This window comes from Bombyx mandarina, chromosome 23, assembly GCF_030267445.1.
Source record: "Bombyx mandarina strain Sakado chromosome 23, ASM3026744v2".
Taxonomy (NCBI): domain Eukaryota; kingdom Metazoa; phylum Arthropoda; class Insecta; order Lepidoptera; family Bombycidae; genus Bombyx; species Bombyx mandarina.
Window position 1 is genome coordinate 7,475,433 of NC_143229.1, and position 20,691 is coordinate 7,496,123.

General features: G+C 39.3%; 1 protein-coding gene and 1 non-coding gene across 2 annotated transcripts in view; both read right to left on the bottom strand.

Moving 5' to 3' along the window:
* LOC114245610 (uncharacterized) overlaps positions 1–20,691 on the bottom strand; it is a 141,256-nt gene that overhangs the window by 51,502 nt on the left and 69,063 nt on the right. The window lies entirely within an intron of this gene.
* Positions 17,412–17,483, bottom strand: TRNAG-UCC (transfer RNA glycine (anticodon UCC)). Its single transcript has one exon. It is a non-coding gene; the product is annotated as a tRNA-Gly (tRNA).

Here is a 20,691-nt window from a genome sequence, read left to right on the forward strand (position 1 = left end):
TTCGGTTGGGACATTGCCTAGGTGCTGAATCAGGGTCTAACCAATATGATGACCGCTTACGATTATCACAAATAATCCTTTTCATCGCAAGTGACAATGCTGTCAAAATCTCTTTGTCTGTTAAGCAGTTAAGAAAGGCAAAGCTTTAATTCGGCAAGTCTTTAATTCGTTGTTGTGGACTATACTATTTGGGTGCCAACGGAGTTCATTCTTTAGATCAAAATTTTTATGTCGGATGAATTCAAAACAACAACTATTCGTACGCTCGTCTGTAGTGCTCACTGCTTACACGTCAATAATGTGACCTGTTCGTGCGGTATCGTGACGATACTCCTGTTCCATAATTACTTGTAATTTTATCGATTCCATATTGATGAAAAAGATACAAATGTAGGGTAACAACACTAATCAATACACAAGTGACTGAATTTGAAAAAAAAAACAATTGAATTTAGAAATTATGCCAACCATATATTTATTAAGTTTCCAATGGCCAGTATACCATAAAATAATTTAAGGCATCGATTCAAATTTTTACCAATACCTACATACGCCTACGTCCTATTATTCTGGAGTTTTACTTTCTTTCGCGAAACACGCATGGTATTGGAGATAATAAGCATATTGTACAGTATATATATGTATGTATGTATGTATATGTGTATAGTGTAGTGTGCAACGAGAAATAGTTCGAAGAAAATCAAAGGGTCCTTTTGAAACAGACGTTAACAATTTAGTTACGGAACAACAATTTGTGATTTCAAGACAACTTCAAGAATTCCTTTTAAAATCTTCAATAATATTAAAAGAAAGAATACAAGCGATACCGATGTAGTACTTCTTCTTGTAAATGCTTTAAATGCGGTGTATTTCGAAATTCACATGAAAATAAATGAATCTCGGAAGCATTTCATTAATCTTCGTGAGATACGACAGAACCCATCTCGCTATGTCCATTCAATGACAATTTCAAATTTACTAATTTAAATTCCATTAAAGTATTAGATCTGAAGCCTGCCATTAATCAGGTGAATACTATTAATATAGAAATTAATATGAATTATTAGAAAACGTCCTTTTGTAAGACGATTTATATGTCAGTAGCTTCATAATCCCACCACAGCCCACTGAGTTTCTCGCCAGATCTTCTCAGTGGGTCGCGTTTTCGATCCGGTGGTAGATTCTGCGAAGTACTGTTCTTGCTAGGGCTAGTGTTAACAACATCTTCAGGGTAGAGTCCCGTGAGCTCACCTACTCGCTCGGTTACGCTAGCATAGCCTCCCAAACCTACCAGCTTAGGTAGGAAAAAAAGTAGAAAAAAAGGTTCAAAATTGTAATTGCTAGTCGCCGTGGTCTTTCCATTTTCAACAGGACGTGATAAATTTGCTTAGACTGTATAAATAATAAAATTCTTAACATATCGATTTATGTTATGTATTCTGTTTTTTATCAAACTATTTGTTGTGTATTTAAGAAAAAAAACAACCTTTTCCGAATTTTGTTATTGATGACAACATGACAACTCGTCAACAGTTACAAAACAAAAACGAAAGAAGAAAATCTATTGACACACAGAGGAGGAAAAGTTACTAAATTGATTTGTTTTTAGCTTATAACTTACAGTATATTACATAGATTATTCTGCATTACACTATATTATTTTCTTTAACATGCCAGTCATTCGTGAAGAATTTAGTTACGTCGGTATACGTATTTATATTTATTTAGGATTCGGATTACGAAGTAGTCGCATCTTCGATACGTGTATATACGCCGTGGTCTTTCCTGTTGGAAATACTCTAGAAAGATCTAATAAGATCGCAGCTATTTTGGAACATTTATATTTTTCAAGATATCAAGAGCCCATTGGCTAATCATTTTTTATAACTTATTATTTTTCTTCTTTTATCTAAATCGCATTCCTTTAAGTATAATCTGGGAAAACTAGCCTTTTTTATAAACTCCGCATTACCAGAGCTTCTATCTCATTGTAGTAGACATTTTGTAGTTACAAATTACAGTCATTTCATTAGCAAAGAAATGTGCGCTTAAGAAGATTGAAAGCAATTTGTCGTCGTTATATAGCTGGATCTTTGTTTAACGTGTGTTTGGGGTGACGTCTAGGATTTATCCGTGTACTGTATGTAGGTACAACGAGTTAATCGCATTGGTTCTTTGTTATTGCTGTGAAATACATACTTCATTGCATCTCTCACGGTTTAGTGTACTCTGATCTGAGTTATATCAGTATGTAGTTTATATTAAAGACTATATGGTCTCTGGTCTCTGTCTGCATTTTCTATTTGTTAGATGAACGACTCAGAGATATACTGGTGGTAGACCTCTTGAGTTCGGACGGGTAGGTACCACCACCCCACCTATTTCTGTCGTGAAGCAGTAATGCGTTTCAGTTTGAAGGGTTGGGCAGCGGTTGTAACTATACTGAGATCTTAGAACTCATATCTCAAGGTGGGTGGCGGTATTTACGTTGTAGATATCTATGGACTCCAGTAACCACTTAAAACCAGGTGGGCTGTGGGCTCGTCCACCCATCTAAGCAATAAAAAAAAAAAAAAATACCCTTAATATACTGTCACATTAGGCGGCAACTGATGACTATGGCTTGCGGTAATAACTTGATGCTAGTCAAATCGTAGATTATTTTGCCCATGCATGCCTACAAAAACTGTCCACTTTAGATATTATAAAAATAAAAATCTGTAAAAATGTGGCCAAAAATTCATCTAAAATGCGATGCCTCTCCGGTTTATAAGTTTTATCTTACATTTATATTTAGTGAAAATGCATTCAATAATGTTTACAATTGGCAAATCCAGAGTTCCTAAAAAGCACTTAAAATTTGTTATCGTGTTTTCAATTACTTTCAACGTTCTTTTGAATATAGTTACTTTAAATGGTCTGATCGCAGTCGATTTCTGGACGACGGGCTCAAAAACGTTTCCATAACGTTTAAGTATAGCAATAACACCGCAGAGGGTGAACCACAAAATCTCATCTCTTGCAATAATAATAAAGCTATATTTGTCGGGCACGCGTTTTGAATTCAAAAATCAGAATCCCCCTTGAAACGTGTCGTTCTTGCACTTTTATTAAATTTCGGATCGTGACCATTTTAAAATCATGATTCATTTCACGTGATAAAAATGACTAAGGTCTGAATCGATGGAACAGAAAAAAAAAACATTAGTTCATTACAAAATTTATAAATAAGGTTTGTTGCAGTTTATACTGTGGTGAGGCGTAGTAAAGCCCGCGTGGGTAGGTACTACCGTCCTGCCTACATCTGCCTCGAAGCAATCATGCGCTCCGGTTTCATAGGTCCAGAAAGCCGTTATAAATGCAATTGACACTTTGAACTCTGGGTGAAAATAAAATATAACATAATAATAGGCGTAGACAATTTAATAGTTTTAGTTTCTGAGGTGGGCGAATTCATACATCATCTGAAGCTAACCTAAGCTATTGGAGTCATGTATCGTTAATAGGGGCTCGATCGCGACTTGCGTGCGGTGGACGGGCGAGTCTATCGTGGACTTGACGTTCGCGAGCTCGCCCGTCGCACGGCGCATCCTCGGCTGGAGAGTGGTGGTGGGGGCGGAATCGTTGTCCGATCACCGGTATATCCGGTACGATCTTTCTGCCCCCGCGCCGACACCGGCTGCAGGTGCCCGCGGGGTTGACCCCCCGCAGAGTGCATCCCGGTCATTCCCTAGGTGGGCACTGAAGCTCCTGAACAGGGAGCTCCTGGTGGAGGCCTCTATGGTGGCGGCGTGGGCGCCCACGCGCCCACAACCTGTCGATGTGGAAACCGAGGCCGAATGGTTCCGGGGCGCGATGCACCGCATATGTGATGCCTCGATGCCCCGGGTCGGCTCTCGGCACTCTGGACGGCGACAGTCGCCCTGGTGGTCGCCCGAAATTGCAAGACTGCGTGCGGTCTCCATTCGGGCGAGCCGCCAGTGCACTAGACACCGCCGTCGCCGCCGCCTGCGGCGCGACGAGCCCGTCGCGTTCGCGGAGGAGGAAGCTCGGCTGCACCGCGAATATCGCGCTGCGAAGGACGCCCTGCGGCTGGCCATCAGGCGGGCCAAGGAGCAGAACATGGAGAGACTCTTGGAGGCGCTCGAAGCGGATCCGTGGGGGAGCCCATACAAATTGGTACGCGGCAAGTTACGCCCGTGGGCCCCCTCTATGACTGAGCGTCTCCAGCCCCACCAGCTGCGGGACATCGTTTCGGCGTTGTTCCCGCAGGAGCGGGAGGGTTTTGTCCCTCTCGCTATGGGCGGGCCGTCTGACACCGTCGACGGCCAAGCTCCTGCTGAGGTGCCCTGTATTACCGAGGCAGAGCTCCGGGTGGCCGTTGTCAAGATGACTGCGAAAGACACGGCCCCCGGCCCGGACGGAGTCCACGGCCGGGTATTGGCCTTGGCCCTCGGTGCCCTGGGAGACCGGCTCCTTGAGCTATATAATGGCTGCTTGGAGTTGGGACGGTTTCCGTCACTCTGGCGGACGGGTAGACTTGTGTTGTTGAGGAAGGAGGGGCGCCCGGTGGATACAGCCGCCGGGTATCGTCCTATCGTGCTGCTGGACGAGGCGGGAAAATTGCTGGAACGTATTCTGGCTGCCCGCATCGTTCGGCACCTGGTCGGGGTGGGGCCTGACCTGTCGGCGGAGCAGTACGGCTTCCGGGAGGGCAGTTCGACCGTGGATGCAATTCTTCGCGTGCGGTCCCTCTCGGACGAGGCCGTTTCTAGGGGTGGGGTGGCGCTGGCGGTGTCTCTTGACATCGCCAACGCATTTAACACTCTGTCCTGGACCGTGATAGGGGGGGCACTGGAGAGGCATGGAGTGCCCCTCTACCTCCGCCGGCTGGTTGGGTCCTATTTGGGGGCCAGGTCGGTCGTATGTACCGGGTACGGTGGGACCCTTCATCGTTTTCCGGTCGTGCGTGGTGTTCCACAGGGGTCGGTTCTCGGCCCCCTCTTGTGGAATATCGGGTACGACTGGGTGCTGAGGGGCGCCCTCCTCCCGGGCCTCCGCGTTATTTGTTACGCGGACGACACGTTGGTCGTGGCCCGGGGGGATGATTATAGGGAGTCTGCCCGTCTCGCCACAGCGGGAGTGGCCCTCGTCGTCGGAAGGATAAGGAGGCTGGGTCTCGACGTGGCGCTCAGTAAATCCGAGGCTCTGTGGTTTCACGGGCCGCGGAGGGCGCCACTAGTTGACACCCACATCGTGGTTGGAGGCGTCCGGATAGGGGTCGGGGTGCAGTTGAAGTACCTCGGCCTCGTGTTAGACAGCCGGTGGGCCTTTCGTGCTCACTTTGCGGAGCTGGTCCCCCGATTGATGAGGACGGCCGGTTCTTTGAGCCGGCTGCTCCCGAATATTGGGGGACCGGATCAGGTTGTGCGCCGCTTCTACGCGGGGGTGGTGCGATCGATGGCCCTGTACGGTGCACCTGTGTGGGCTGAGCCGCGCAACCGGGCCACTATGGCTCGGTTCCTGCGCCGGCCGCAGCGCACCGTTGCCATCAGGGTCATCCGCGGATATCGCACCGTCTCCTTCGAGGCGGCGTGTGTTTTGGCGGGGACGCCGCCATGGGAGCTGGAGGTGGAGTTGCTCGCTGCCGACTATCGGTGGCGCAGCGAGCTTCGTGCTCGGGGCGTGGCGCGTCTCCCCGAAAGTGAGCTGCGGGCGCGGAAGGCCCATTCTCGGCGGTCCGTGCTCGAGTCGTGGTCGAGGCGATTGGCCAACCTCACGTGGGGGCTACGGACCGTCGAGGCGGTTTACCCGGTCTTTGATGACTGGGTGAATCGTGGCGAAGGACGTCTCACCTTTCGTCTGGTGCAGGTGCTGACCGGGCACGGATGCTTCGGGAAGTACGCGCCGGATAGGGGCTGAGCCGACGACGAGGTGTCACCATTGTGGACACGACCTGGACACGGCGGAGCATACGCTCGCTGTCTGCCCCGCGTGGGAGGTGCAGCGCCGTGTCCTGGTCGCAAAGATAGGACCTGACTTGTCGCTGCCTGGCGTCGTGGCGTCGATGCTTGGCAGCGATGAGTCATGGAAGGCTATGCTCGACTTCTGCGAGTGCACCATCTCGCAGAAGGAGGCGGCGGGGCGAGTGAGGGAAAGCTCTCCTCACTACGCAGAAACCCGCCGCCGCCGAGCAGGGGGTCGGGACCGGGGTCGTATCCGTGACCTGGCCCTCTAAGAGCTAGGGGTCCCACTCGTTTTGTGCGGGGAGAGACCCAGACGTGGGGTGACGTGCTTGGCACGCTCACCCGCAATAGGAAGCCGGGTGATGGTAGACCGCGTTCCCCCGACCGCTCTGGGGGAAGGTGTAACGCGGCGCCATCAAAGCGGGCTCTCGGCCCGCTGAACGAGGGAACCGGTGGTCGTGTCGCTGGCGGCCACCGGTCCGGCGTCCGTGGGACGGTGGGATGGATGTAATGTGCTCTGCGTCAACCCTGTCCCGCCGTTTCAATAGCCCCGACTGGGCTCCGGCCCGGTCCGAGGTAGGGCGCCGGTTGTGAGCGGCAGGAGTTTTTAGTGGGTTCAACTCCCACATACCCCACCTGCCGCGCGGGTGGGGATCCGGCGATTTTCTGCTGCGGAAAAAAAAAAAGCTATTGGAGTCATAGATTGCATAACATTATACTTTTGGATCTTGAGACATGAGATCGAATTTCAATTTTTTTTTAACATAATGGGTATTATAATCTTCATCCCAGAATAAATGATTGCTTCACGCAGCGCACTTCGCGGAGCTAGGAGGTTGGTGCTTTACGCGTGAGTTCTTGGGCCTTCGGGATAAGAGTTACGGGAACAGTTAGAGCAGTTAGGCAGGAAAATGAAATGAGAATTGTATTGCAGCTCTAAAGCGCTTTGTCACCGACCTGCTGTTTATGGTCAAACGTTAATATCCTAATCAGAAGTTCATACAAGTGCAAGAATTAGTTTAAGAAATAGAAATGGTTAAGAACTTAAATGAAAACAGTCAATTAGTTTGCAAGTAATTCCATCCAAATTAACAGGAAGTGTGCAGCGAGTCAAATGAGATTACGTCATTTTCCCAATTACTTTGAAATTTTTAATATTTTTCAGTGACAAAGTTGTAAATGCAATGCAAATTCCCATTTCTTTTAACGAATAACATTAAACTGTAATTAATATAACACGTCTCTTAATTTGCTTTCTGATTACTTATTTTTAATCTGTAATTACATTTTTTTGTTTTGTCACTAATCTACTGGCCACTTGACGGTGGTAAAGTTTAGCTCGAAGATGGTACAAAGCAATATAGAGAAAAAAGGGCAGTTTCGTGAGACGACCTGTAATTCCGGCTTTCGCTATTTACCTAGATCGGAAGTATTATTTCGTCCAAGTAACAAACATGTTATGAATGTTCTTCAGTATATTTCTTTTTTATATCCTCTACCAATTACGTTTTGTTGGTATTGTCGTAGAAATGTTATTTACGAAATACATATGTTTTGTATTAGCTTTCTTATTTGCTAGTAAAAACAACAATAAAATTATAAACAAGGATAGGTTTTAGTTTATGAAAATTTAAAGTTAGGTTTTCACTTAGGTCTTAATAAATTTATATTCCGCGGATTGAATATGTGGTACATAATACAATGTTTTTCGTGATAGCAAGATGATGGCATCACATGATTGAAATTGGTAAAAAGAACGTATATCAGATAAAAAATGTTAATATAGTGCTGTTTAATTTCAGTTTTTAAAACGAGAAACATTAATCAACAATATAGGTCTCTAATAGTTGCCTGCGTAATTTTTTTCCAATCCGAAAAATAACAGTACTTAGGAAAGGGTAAATGTAAAGATGTTAAAAACATTCAGTATAAAAAAAACCGGATAGATTTTAAATAATTTGTGTTTATTCAGAACATTTTCAATGCAAAGCTAAATCCAATTTTTTACAAGAATAAAATTAAATAAAAGTGATAATGGCGGTTTCATTACAACAGCATTATCAACATGGTAGTTGCCAACTCGATTTTATCTGATTTTAAAATCCATTTAGTTCGGACATTTAAAAAAATAATTAAAAACGTGCTCAAACAATATCGCGGCTTGCAGGAGTCGTGACTGAAAATTCCTTAAAAATAAATTCTCAAGGTCTCAGTGGCGCCAGTGATTAATTTAAAAAAAATATTTAAAAATAAAAATCCTGTATTGAGATTAAGTGATAAATTTTTCGATGCACCAACGCTTGCGATCGCGTGTGTGAGTTTGGCAATAAGATTAATTGGTCACTGGAGTAGGGTCCAGGATGTCCCTTCAATGAGTTATGATCTCTGAACAAGCAAACTTTATACCAGACAGTCTTCACCCTAAAATATGAACGCTCACAATATATGCACTTAGTTAAATTGACAAATTTTTACGTTGTAGCAAAAATAAATATTAATACCTTTATTTGGCTTACTAAGATATATTTCACTATTTTTGTTGAGGCCATAAATAAAGGAAGGAAACAAATAATTTTATATTATTAGATATATTGGTAATTTAGGCATCTTTATATTTAAATACATTTTCAATAATGTGGTGAATATGTTTTTCTTGATTTAACTATTTTATCCTAGGCTGAGAGTATTAAAATAAATGAAATTGTTCACACATTGAACAAATCGACAGTGAGAGTAAATATAAACAGGTATTTTCCTGCGTTGTGACTTATTGGATATTTGTTTTTCCGAGTCAGCCGCGAAGAGAAAACAAGGTAGGAGCGCACACATTTTGATTACAAAGCAAAATAATACAAACTAAATTATACTCACAAATATAAATAAGAAATTCCGACGATTGTACCTATGCGTGGAGGCTTACAAATCGCCATAGAACTGGTACTTACGCTACGGATTTTTAATACACTGTGTTAGTATCGTGGCAGTCGCTCGTAAATATTATATTTGTGTGGTAAGCCCTAGTCCTAGTCCTAGCTGAATAGTTTAGTTTTATACATTTAAATGCAAAGATACTAGTTGTACCTTTTTAAATTTCGTTAAAGTACTTGTTTCGTATGTGTTAATTAATTGACTTATTAAAAAATAAAAATCACAAACAATTAATTATCGTACAATTCAAACCATTTTAAGAATTCTAAACACACTTACAATTAAATTGAAATTGAAAATAAACTGTTTCGTGAGAATGCCCGTATAAATTAACGAAGATCGAATAAACACGTTGACAAGTTGACGTGGAAACAAAATTAATGTGTTTTTGCAACATTGATAGCTCTCACGAGATTTCTCATACGGTCGGAATATTTTTATTGCGATAACACCACTAGGCACAATAAAAAGCCTACGAATTACTCTTGGAACGGAAGACTACTAGTAAATAAACCACGAACTATTTGGTCATAAATCTAATCTGGAACAAAATATGGTAATTTCAATACGCCCACACACAAAATAAATTGTAACGTAATAAAATAAATGCATGTAATCTATTACAAGCTTACCTTACCGAGCTCACGATTCCGATGCGGCTGAGCACTATAGACCAGTGGAAGAGTTTCGAGTTCTTTGAGCACATTGCCAGAAAGAAGAGTGACAATTGATAACAAAGCTATTGATGACAGGCAAGGTATGCGGAAGAAAGCCCAGAGGCAGAAACCCAATGCGTCGCTCGGACCAGATACGCTTTACTCTCAGCATCCCAGTCCACGATGCCATCCGTGCAAACGACAACAGGCAGGGTTGGCGCAGAACATTCCAGAAAAAGTTATTAAGAGAAAGAGAGGCCACGATTCTCAGTATTGAGAATTATTGACGCAAGGAGGAGAATGTAATTAATCTATTAGAAAAGGGACATATCGTCGCTGTCAAACCAAAATCTGCTATGTGCAAAAACTCTATTTTGAATTAACGAGTAAAAAAATTTTCGTATAAAATTTTATATGAAGGTGAATTTTTAGAAAGCTATAGATAAATATCAAAGCTATAGACACATAATACATTTTTTTATACGGTAGATAGGGCTGTGAACTATAAGAAATGGTCAAAAATAAAAATCTCAAAAAGTGCAGTGAATTAGAAAATTACAGAGATATATACTGTCAAAACGTTATCAGCCGCAAGTGTTTTGTTCATCTTTTTTATTCGTACTGGAAAACCCACTATGATAAAAATGCAAAATTAACTTCAAGAAAATGCAAGACACGAAACTAAAAACAAGAAATCAAGCCGAGTGCCCGTATTAATTGCCTTTCTTAATTTGATAAGCCTTTGGACAAACTGTCCTCCAACTGTAATTAATGGAACGGGATTAAAATTCTCCACAAAAACCAGAAGAGTGAAGCGTGCAAGTAATTCCACCACAAACTGTCGCTTTGTATGGATAATGCGGACCATTGTTTGCAGTATCTTAGAAGTTTCAAGTATGTAAAAAAGGTGGTTTCTGCTTGTCTCAATGCATACGTTGTAAAGAAAATATTAAAATAAATTTACTCTATGAAGCCAGAAGAACTGAAGTTGTAAAATAAATTTATGCATTTCCTTAATTGTATTTTTATATTTTATACAAAAATATTGCTATATACATACTCCAATTCTTTTATATTTACATCAGGAAGGTACGTATCATTCTACTCATTTCTGCCACGAAGCAGGCTTGCGTTAGGATTTGAAGTACTCGACAGTTAAAAACACAATTAAGACTTCGATTTTATGACGTTGTGATGTTAATACTACACAGTAGTCTACTCAGTACTGCACAAAAAAATTACGTCTGAAACGTAAATAAAAAAAACAAAAATCTGCAAAAAATGGTCTCGATTACTTTTAAATAATTTCAATAAAAAAGACGCATTTATTGATGTGGAATTGGCTATATAACTTAGTAAAAATGTTGCTGCATAATTATGTAAATACCTGTCGTTGTGGCGAGACTTAGGGGAAGCCTATGTCCAGCAGAGGGACATCTATGGGCTGAAAGATAGAATTTTGTATCAATATGTAAATCGGAAAACAGCGGAGTTCGGAGTGTTTGCTTGTCAAGAAATATAGAAAGGGGTAACTGATGTCTAGTAATAGAACATAAGCGGGTAATTTTCAATTTTCTTTTCAGTCTGTCTGTTTGTTTATTTGCGCACATTTACGGAAATAATGAACATTCTTTATTGGAATTGTCACTGTTAGACAGTGAATATAAGCTTTGTTTCTCAAAAAGCCGATGTTGTGAAAAGAAGTTAACATCTTACATTTTTACGCTCAAACCAATAAACCGATTTTGACGAAAGTCGGCATGAAAAAAGTTTGAACCCTGGGAAGAAATATTGATTACCTTTCAGCTCAGTGCTGCACAGGAGTTTCTGCCCACACGATATAAAGCTTCTCATACACGAACGAAGCTGTGGGCGGAAAGCTATTCTTCAAAAAACCATGATAATCAAAGCGCAACAGATCAACATTTAAAACGGGTTGCATAAAAAACGCGTTGAACGGCTTGACGGCTTCACAGGCGTCATGAAAAAAGAAAAGAAAAAAAAAGGTATTAAAACCATTACGTTAAGACCGGTGAGGTGTGTCCGAATTGCTGATAGAAACACGATAATGTCAAAATAGGTTGCGGTTGTCGGATTATAGGGGGCCAGCGTTCCATGAATACGAAACACGGACGGACAGTTATGATTTAAAATGAGATACAAGCTGTTAAGTGAGCCACCCACATCAAGTGGTCGGACGCAGTTGAGCGCTACACGCAGTCAGTAGGTACACATAGTTTAGATAACTAACCCGTCAACTTACGGAGTTGTGAGATTGATAGCGGCATGTGCGTCTGCTAGCACAGATAAAAATAAATAGATAGTTTTTAAACACCAAATCACCTTCTCAATCAATATATCTGACCAATCTTTTCATTTTCGAATTTGTATTACCTAACTTTGATAGTGATAGTAATAACATTATTGAAGGGTAACTTCTATAGGCGCGTTGAGAGTAAAATTGAACGCGCGACAGATTCGTTATAGCTTGAAAGAAAAGATACAATTTAGGAAGAGCGAGAATGACAATATAGACAGAGCGTCTTGCGAACATAGACCTATATAGTAGGGACACGACATATTGTTCTATACGTACAATTGCTTATATAAATAGCACCCATTTTGAAGGCACACACATAAACATATATCTATCTCGTTCTTACTCAGCACTTTAACTCGCAGGAAAACAATATAACAGTATTTCAGTGCGTACATAAAATGAAACATGAATATACGTAAATGTCTCCGTCTCCGTCTAATGAGGCCGAAAATCCGCCATGTTTAGCGCGCCAAATGTCATTGTCACGTCAGTTCGGCCGTCTGTTTTGGGTTGTACATTATTTATTGACTTTGATATCGATTTAATATGATTGCTTATATAAAATTTCTTATTTTATCATGCTTAAAACATATAAAAATAATAATTAAAACATATTTTATAGGATCTCAAGAAAGTCGTCGGAACTATTTAAATAAAATAGTTTTATAACACAATTGTCAACCCGTTAAATATTTAATAATTAAGTGATTTTAGAGAGGAAGTCACAAGGAATGACGTTTGTAATTTTATTAACGAATAAATGTTCTGTAGGTGTTTTTTTTTATCAGGCGGTTCCTTGATAAGTTTAAAATTTGAATCACTCTCAAGTGAGAGTGATTCAAATGGTGCGGTGTACCTTCCTTGAGGTGCGCTGCGGTAGTGTGTTACGGACTTTAGAGTCAGCAAAACAATTAAAATAGATTGTAATAGTCTAAGAAAAACACGTACTCAAAATACGATAACATTCAGCATGCTAGAAATGGGCAGATGGCACTGTACTACGCCATATCTTTATGTTTTGCGGCAAACGACAACTTTATAAAATCAGTGTAGCAAATTTTAAAAATCGTCATATCGTTTACTTGGCAAATTTGAAGCACGAACTCATCTTAGATTTCACATAATATCTAAATCACATCATCTTTGCACATAACAATATACTTACTTCCTATTAAAGTATAAATTCTACAAATACATTCACTCAACAATATTTAAAATAAAATGAGCCAAGAACGTTTATCGATAAAACCTACTAACATTAAAATCTTCTGGGCAGCACTAAAACCGCCATGTTTTGTGGCCAGATGACGTCACAGTGGCACGAATTTTTTGTTGACGTTTCATTTCCATAGGTTTCCTACTTCAGTGCTTGCGAACCGTGGAGAGAGGGAGAAAGCAAGCTAGTTTTTCTTATACACATTCCGTTTACGGGCGTCGGCCTCTAGATGGCTTGCCATTAGTTTCTCGTTGCTCCTGTAGATGGCAGTAACATATTATATAATTATTTTATATTTTATTTTTAATCATCATTCATCATCATTATCCTGCCCTTCTCCCAGTTACCCGGGGTCGGCGCAACATGTTTTCTCTTTCCATACTCTTCTATCATATACCATTTCTTTGCTCACTCCCCTCTTACCCATATCGTCCGTCACGCAATACATCCATTTCTTCTTAGGTCTACTCCTTCCTCTATATCCTTCCACATTCATAGTTAACATTTTCTTACCAACCTCATTTTCATTTCGTCTCATCACATGTCCATACCTTCCCAAACGCGCACTTCTCAGCTTCTCTGTCACAGGTGCCACTTTCAGACTTTTTCTAACATATTCATTCCGTATTCTATCCATTCTCGTTACTCCACACATCCATCGCAACATTCGCATCTCTTCTGCATGCAATCGCAATTTATTTTTAATGAAGGATTTAAAAAGAAATATATATGATCGTCCTACAAAGGCAATAGAAACATTTGCCAGAAGTATTAATTTGAGAATTGACCATTTGCTATGGTTGTACAATACACAGCTAACAATTACTAGATTCAAATGAAAGCTTACGCTGTAAAGAGCGCTGATGAACAACGAAACTTATTTATTACAATCTAATAGTTTTTTCATGTTCTCATTATGTTAATCTCGAGACATAATGACTCCATAATATATCAATCTTTTTGTACATCTATGATTTAAAAAACGTTTCCGGGTTTTGATGGTCTTCGTTTAAAGTTATCGTTTGGAACAAGCTTTACTTCTGCACTTTTTGTTTCCAGTTAAAGTTTTTATTTGGTTGCAATTAAGTTTTTGTTAATAATTAGGTATGAATTAATCATATTTTACATTTTTATTAGATTGATGGATCAGTACTACTTTTTGTTAACATAATTGGAGTACTGCTCGTCAGTATTTGAATTATTCATGTATTACTTTAGATATGGTCTGACATTCTTTGGTACAAAAGCGAATAAGTAATTTCAAATAATTTGCTAGAGCTCTCTCCCGCAAGTATCTGGTAAAAAACGTATTTAATTATCCATTAATTACTTATCGAATGAGATGTTACCACGATAACAAAGGTTGGAAAATGTCTGTCCGTGAGAATAAAATACGTCAAAAACATGGTAAGTTTAGATTATTAAGATAATATTTTGTAACAGTCCCCCCAATAAATATCTTAAGATTTATGTGTTACACACCTCTGTAAGGCAACATAAATTATTGCAGTGTTTTGGTGTTTTCCGCCTTCAAATGAATAGACCGGATATTTTGTAACCAATAAATGGAGGCGAGGGTCTTTGAGGAAACAACGAAGTTTGTTTATTGAAAATAGTTCATAATATATATCGACATCGTGATTTCAAAATGAAAAAGAATATCTGCAAATTCTTAATTTAAGGGCTTATGAACAGGCTTATGAACATATTATTCTTTGTAGGCAGCGGCTTGGCTCTGCCCCTGGCATTGCTGACGTCCATGAGCGACGGTGACCACTTACCATTAGGTGGGCCGTATGCTCGTCTGCCTACAGAGGCAATAAAAAAAAAATAAAAAAAAAAACAACCCATAAGATCGTATTGCTTAAAAGTTAATTTTTCAATTGTTTTCGATTTTAATGAGCCAGGTTATAATCAACTTGGTGAATAGCTTTATCTGAACATTGACATAATAAACCTAAAAAATGTATTTTCAATCTTTCTCTATACTTTTACTTTTATCGAGTGATCGATGCCAAAAAAATTGTGGTTAAAGTATTTTTATAACTTACTTTTGTTCCTATCCTTACTCTACTTCCTATTGGTATCAAAAAAAACCTTAAACAACAACGAACGGAAGACAGTAAACCCATAATCTTATTTTCATGTAAGTTTTCTTATTAAAAGTTTCAAGTATCGAGTTCGCTGATTCCACCCTCGACACCTCTCTATTACCCATTTTACATTGAATTTATTTACTTGTTTTCTATTTTCTACGTTATTTAATAATTGTTTTTACTATTTACAGAATAAATACATAAATACGATACAAGTGAAGTCATCGTGGCCGAAAGGATAAGACGTCCGGTGTATTTGTATGTAGCGATGCATCGGTGTTCGAATCCCGCCTACAAGTACCAATTTTTCCAATGAAATACTTATTTTAATGTTTACAATTGACTTCCACGGTGAAAGAATAATACCGTGTAATAAAAATCAAATCCGCAAAATAATAATTTGCGTAATTACTGGTGGTAGGACGTCTTGTGAGTCCGCACGGGTAGGTACCGCCACTCTGCCTATTTCTGCCGTGAAGCAGTAATGCGTTTCGGTTTGAAGGGCGGGGCAGTCGTTGGACTGTTAAAAGCCTTACAACTCACGTCTCAAGGTGGGTAGCGGCATTTACGTTGTAGATATCTATGGGCTCCGATAGCCGCTTAACATCAGACGGGCCGTGAGCTTGTCAATCCATCAAGGCCTTAAAAAAAAACAAGTGAACATATGTTTTTAAAGGAATACAGGCTACCACATATCAATCACATGGTACCGGTCTGACGGTTAAGTTTCGGACCACAATATGGTTGACCTAACCTGATGTAACCTAATAAACTTTTTTTATAACTAACCACCAGCCTTGGCTTCATCGTGGCAGCCACCGGACCGATATCCCGACCTACTGAGAAGATTAGGTCAGAAACTCAGTGGGTTATACTTGTGAATTAAGTTTGTCTATGGGCTCCAGTAACCACTTAACACCAGGTGGGCTGTGAGCTCGTCCACCCATCTAAGCAAAAAAAAAAAAAACCTTCTCGAAGAACCAGCCGGACTCCCAATACTATGCTCCACAATTCCTATCTTTAGCACTGGTAGGGCGTGTTGTGAAGTCCAGCCCAGTCTAGAGGGCGAGATAACAATTACCTTATGACGATGACCAATGATATTCCTGCTGTGATGTCTATGAGCTTTGGCACATCACCTAGTTTGTTTGTGGGTAAATCGGTCACAAAAAAACCTTCGATTTTAAATAATCAAAGCTTAAATAAAACTAAAGAGTGCTAAGTGCTAAGTCACAGTACACAGTTTTATAACATTATTATTTTGAAATATAAGTTTAGATCCACTCAGCTGTCACATTTCGAAAAGGACAACGCTGCGTTGTATTTTATGTTTAGAAGCCACAATCGTGGAGCGTGGTATTACGTTCGATCGAGAGATCGTCACCTGCTGAAATCCTGTTTCACTCCAAGTTACGAATCAATTTAGGGAATGGAAGGGCCTAGAAATCTTTGTCCCGGAACCGCGAGGGTGTTTTCTATTGATTCTATTTGGTAAGCGCATTGCTTTTTTTTCTTCGTAAGCATTTTTGTTTATTATTTTTGCGTTAATGGATGGAAGAGCCCACTGCCCAGATGTTACGTAACTAACGAGACCCATACGCATCATAACCTCAATGCCATCCTTAAGACTTGAGGTAGAAGTCCATTGTGTATTACATAACGGCTGTCTCATTCTTCAAATCGGATAATTGATAGTAAGGATCTGCCGGTGCGGGTTAAGCAATACCTCTGGCGATAGATATAATATAAGTTCTGTTTTTCGAGAAGTTTTACTAAAAAATATAACTTGAGTGTAGCTCTTCTGCGTCGTTGTACTCTTGACGTAAATGTGTTCGCAGAAGTAGTATCAGGCGCATGACTCTCGCCAGTTAATTCTTTCTGCAAAGCTTCTTGTTAATTGACACAATACTGATCCTACTATCTATCAGCAGCTATATGAAGGTTGAAAGAGGAGTGGTGGGGCGTGTTGTGAAGCTTGCCAACAACGCCTGAAGTAATGAACCCGACATTCTGTCAAGAGCGCTATCGTCTAGGAGGAAGATATGAAGACAGACGATCATCGTCGTACAAGAACGTCGATTACCAAATAAAACACATAACCCTAAAAAAATTTGCTGCTATTGTGCTTGTTTAACTTACAATAAAAATGCTCAACAATAATATGTAAATATAAAGAAAATTAGTATTAAAATGCAAAAAAAAAAATTTGACCTATGTCGACAAAAAGTGTGCGTTGGCCGGGAATCGAACCCGGATCAACTGCTTGGAAGGCAACTATGCTGACCATTACACCACCAACGCAGACAAGTTTTATGCATCTAAATTAAGTTACATTGTTGCTTATCAGTGTTTTTTACGTTAACAACGGTTTTAATAATTAATATATTAATTTTATACCATCAAAATTTTATTTAGATTCGAATGTTTTATTTTGATAAAGCTATAAAGCGGCGCATCTAAAATTAACGTAATTATATCTTATCTATTTCGTATAGTTTTATGAACTCATTTGTATTAAATAATATTGATTGCCTTTAATTCTTGTGATGTTAAAATGTCTTTTAGACCACGTTAGATACAAACAAATTGTTCGTCATAGATAGGTAGACATGCTTAAATATCACAAAGTTTTAAGTGTTTACCGGAATCAGTAGAGATTACAACTTATATGAGAAATTTAGACGTGAAATTGAAGTATCCATTATCAACGTAATACATATTACGTTGACACTTCTTCTCTATGCAAATAGGCAGCGATGGATTTTGTTAAGAAACATTTTGTCCTCTGTTTGTCGACCGATTTAACTATTAATCAACTTTAGTATTACCAGTTATATGTTTATCAAAACTATTGGATTTCATCAAATTAATCTAATTCTTGAAGTATTATTGTCGAGTTTTAATCATGGAGCGAGCATTAGTCTTTGTTAAATACATTTGACTCTTAAGATTTTAGGATATTTTATATTATACGTTCATAAAGAAACTTAATTTTAGAATATTATTCGTTCATTTTAAAAGAAACATTCCACAATTAAGTGGTTATGCGAGAAAATTTTACAACGAAGCGCTTAGTTTCCACAAAATAAACCTGTTTCTGTAGTTTGCATCGCATCAATAGTCGCAAGTGTAGGCTAAAAATTGTTCTTTCTGTAACAATGTCGAACGTGTTCAATGCGATTAAATTTTGTTTGTCAGCTGTATATACATCTATACTAATATATAAATCTACAGTGGTTTTTACGGATGTTCCGTTATCTTATCTTATACCTTTAAACGAGCAATTCTTGTATATATATAATCTGAATCTCGGAAACGGCTCCAACGATTTTCATAAAATTTAGTATACAGGGGATTTCGGGGGCGATAAATCGATTTAGCTACGATTTATTTTCAGAAAATGTTGTTTTATTCGTGTTTTCAATAATCAACTCTTCCCGACATCTATTGGCGAATAATAATACTATTTTTCTTAATTGAGGGCAACTAACCGCCTTAAAGACACAACAAGATGGCATTATCAAAAAAAAAAAAAGAACGAGCATAGCTCGGTCATCATTTAGTAACTTCTGAACCATGCATCCGATTGACTTGAAACTTAGTATCCATGTAGAAAATACATGCACTTAATGGATAGGCTAATATTTAGGTATATGAGGGTTGGACTCCATACACCAGTTGCGGGGGCGTTAATGATAAGAATCTTGGGGTGAGAAATAATAATGTTAATTTTAAAAGCCCAGCGAAGCGGTACAGCTAGTTTACTTATACTTATATACCTACGTATCTTCTATGATATCTATTGCTCTAATGTACATATATATTTGTCTTAATTGTATATCGACAATTGTTTTTAAATTGCTTAGATGTGTGGACGAGCTCACAGCCCACCTGGTGTTAAGTCGACCCCATAGACATCTACGACGCAAATGCGCCACCCACCTTGAGATATAATTGCTAAGGTCTCAAGTATAGTTACAACGGCTGCCCCACTCTTCAAACCGAAACGCATTACTGATTCACGGCAGAAAGAGGTAGGGTAGTGGTACCTACCCGCGTGGACTCACAAGAGGTCCTATCACCAGTAATTACGCAAATTTCATCGTAAAAGTTGTTCGATTTCATCGTAAAAGTTGTTCGTGAACATGATTTAAGTGTATTATAAAAATTTGTACTTGGCATTGGTGCTTGCGGGAGTTGACATACACCAGGCATCTTAACCTTTAGACCACAACGATCTTGATGGTTTTTATTAGATCCAAGTAATGTATTTTCGGTTTAATATCACAACCGTGTGAAATTAACTAAAGAGTACCACCAATTGTGATCTCAAACTTTATTAATAATTTATTGTGAATCGCACTGTAGCTGTGGAATCGTTGCACAAAATAAATTACAATAATTACAGTACATTACATATTAGCTAAATCATACAAATAGTAATATTAATAGTAATAGTAATGCGTTTCGGATTGAAGGGTGGGGCAGCCGTTGTAACTATACTGAGATCTTAGAACTTATATCTCAAGGTGGGTGGCGCATTTACGTTGTAGATGTCCATGGGCTCCAGTAACCACTTAACACCAGGTGGGCTGTGAGCTCGTCCACCCAACTAAGCCATAAAAAAAATAGTACCTAAAGCTAATCTGGATTTAATGTAATAATTTAATTTAATTTATTTTAATTTAAAAATCGGTACATTTCTACATTTAATATTTTATTGCATAAACAATCAAAATATACAAGTTTACTCTTGTACTACGCCATTTTTATTAAAGAAACCCTGTTGTAAGTTGAGCGATTTCTGTGATTGACTTCATTGTGTTAAAAGATATTAATCTGTGAAAAATTGCGTGGTCACCCATTAAAATAAATAGCCATAAAAATAAATTGTCTGCACTCTTATTATTGTACCACAAGGTCCTTCGAATAAATGAATTAATTTTACGATATGCAATTTCAACAAATAATACTCGTAACATCATTTACTTTTGAAACTTATGAACACTTTCACCAAGACTGTCGTCTGTACGAAGAAGTTAGCAAGATAAATTAAAGTTACAACAACCGAATTAAATATTAGGATATAATAATATAAGTCTGAGACACAGTTATTGAGATAACTTTCCTACAATATTTCTGTTCTTAATTATAGTTTTTATGGTTTTCTTGATGTCCATATGGAGAAATATTTAGATGTTGACGTTATATCTTATGCAATCAGCACGGATAATCTTAAACGAGCTCACAACAGTTACCAACATAAACACATCGAATGGATAGTCCGGGTTTTTTCGTGTCACATGTGGAATGTCATACTCATACGCACTCAAGGAACAGACATCCGCATTTGGAAATATATACGTACTAGCTGTACCCGTCCGCTTCGTTGGGCATTTAAAATTAACATTATTATTTCTCACCCCCACAAAGATTCTCATCATTAGCGCCCCGCAACTGGTGTAGGGAGTCCAACAGTCATAAAAATATTAGCCTATCCATTAATTAC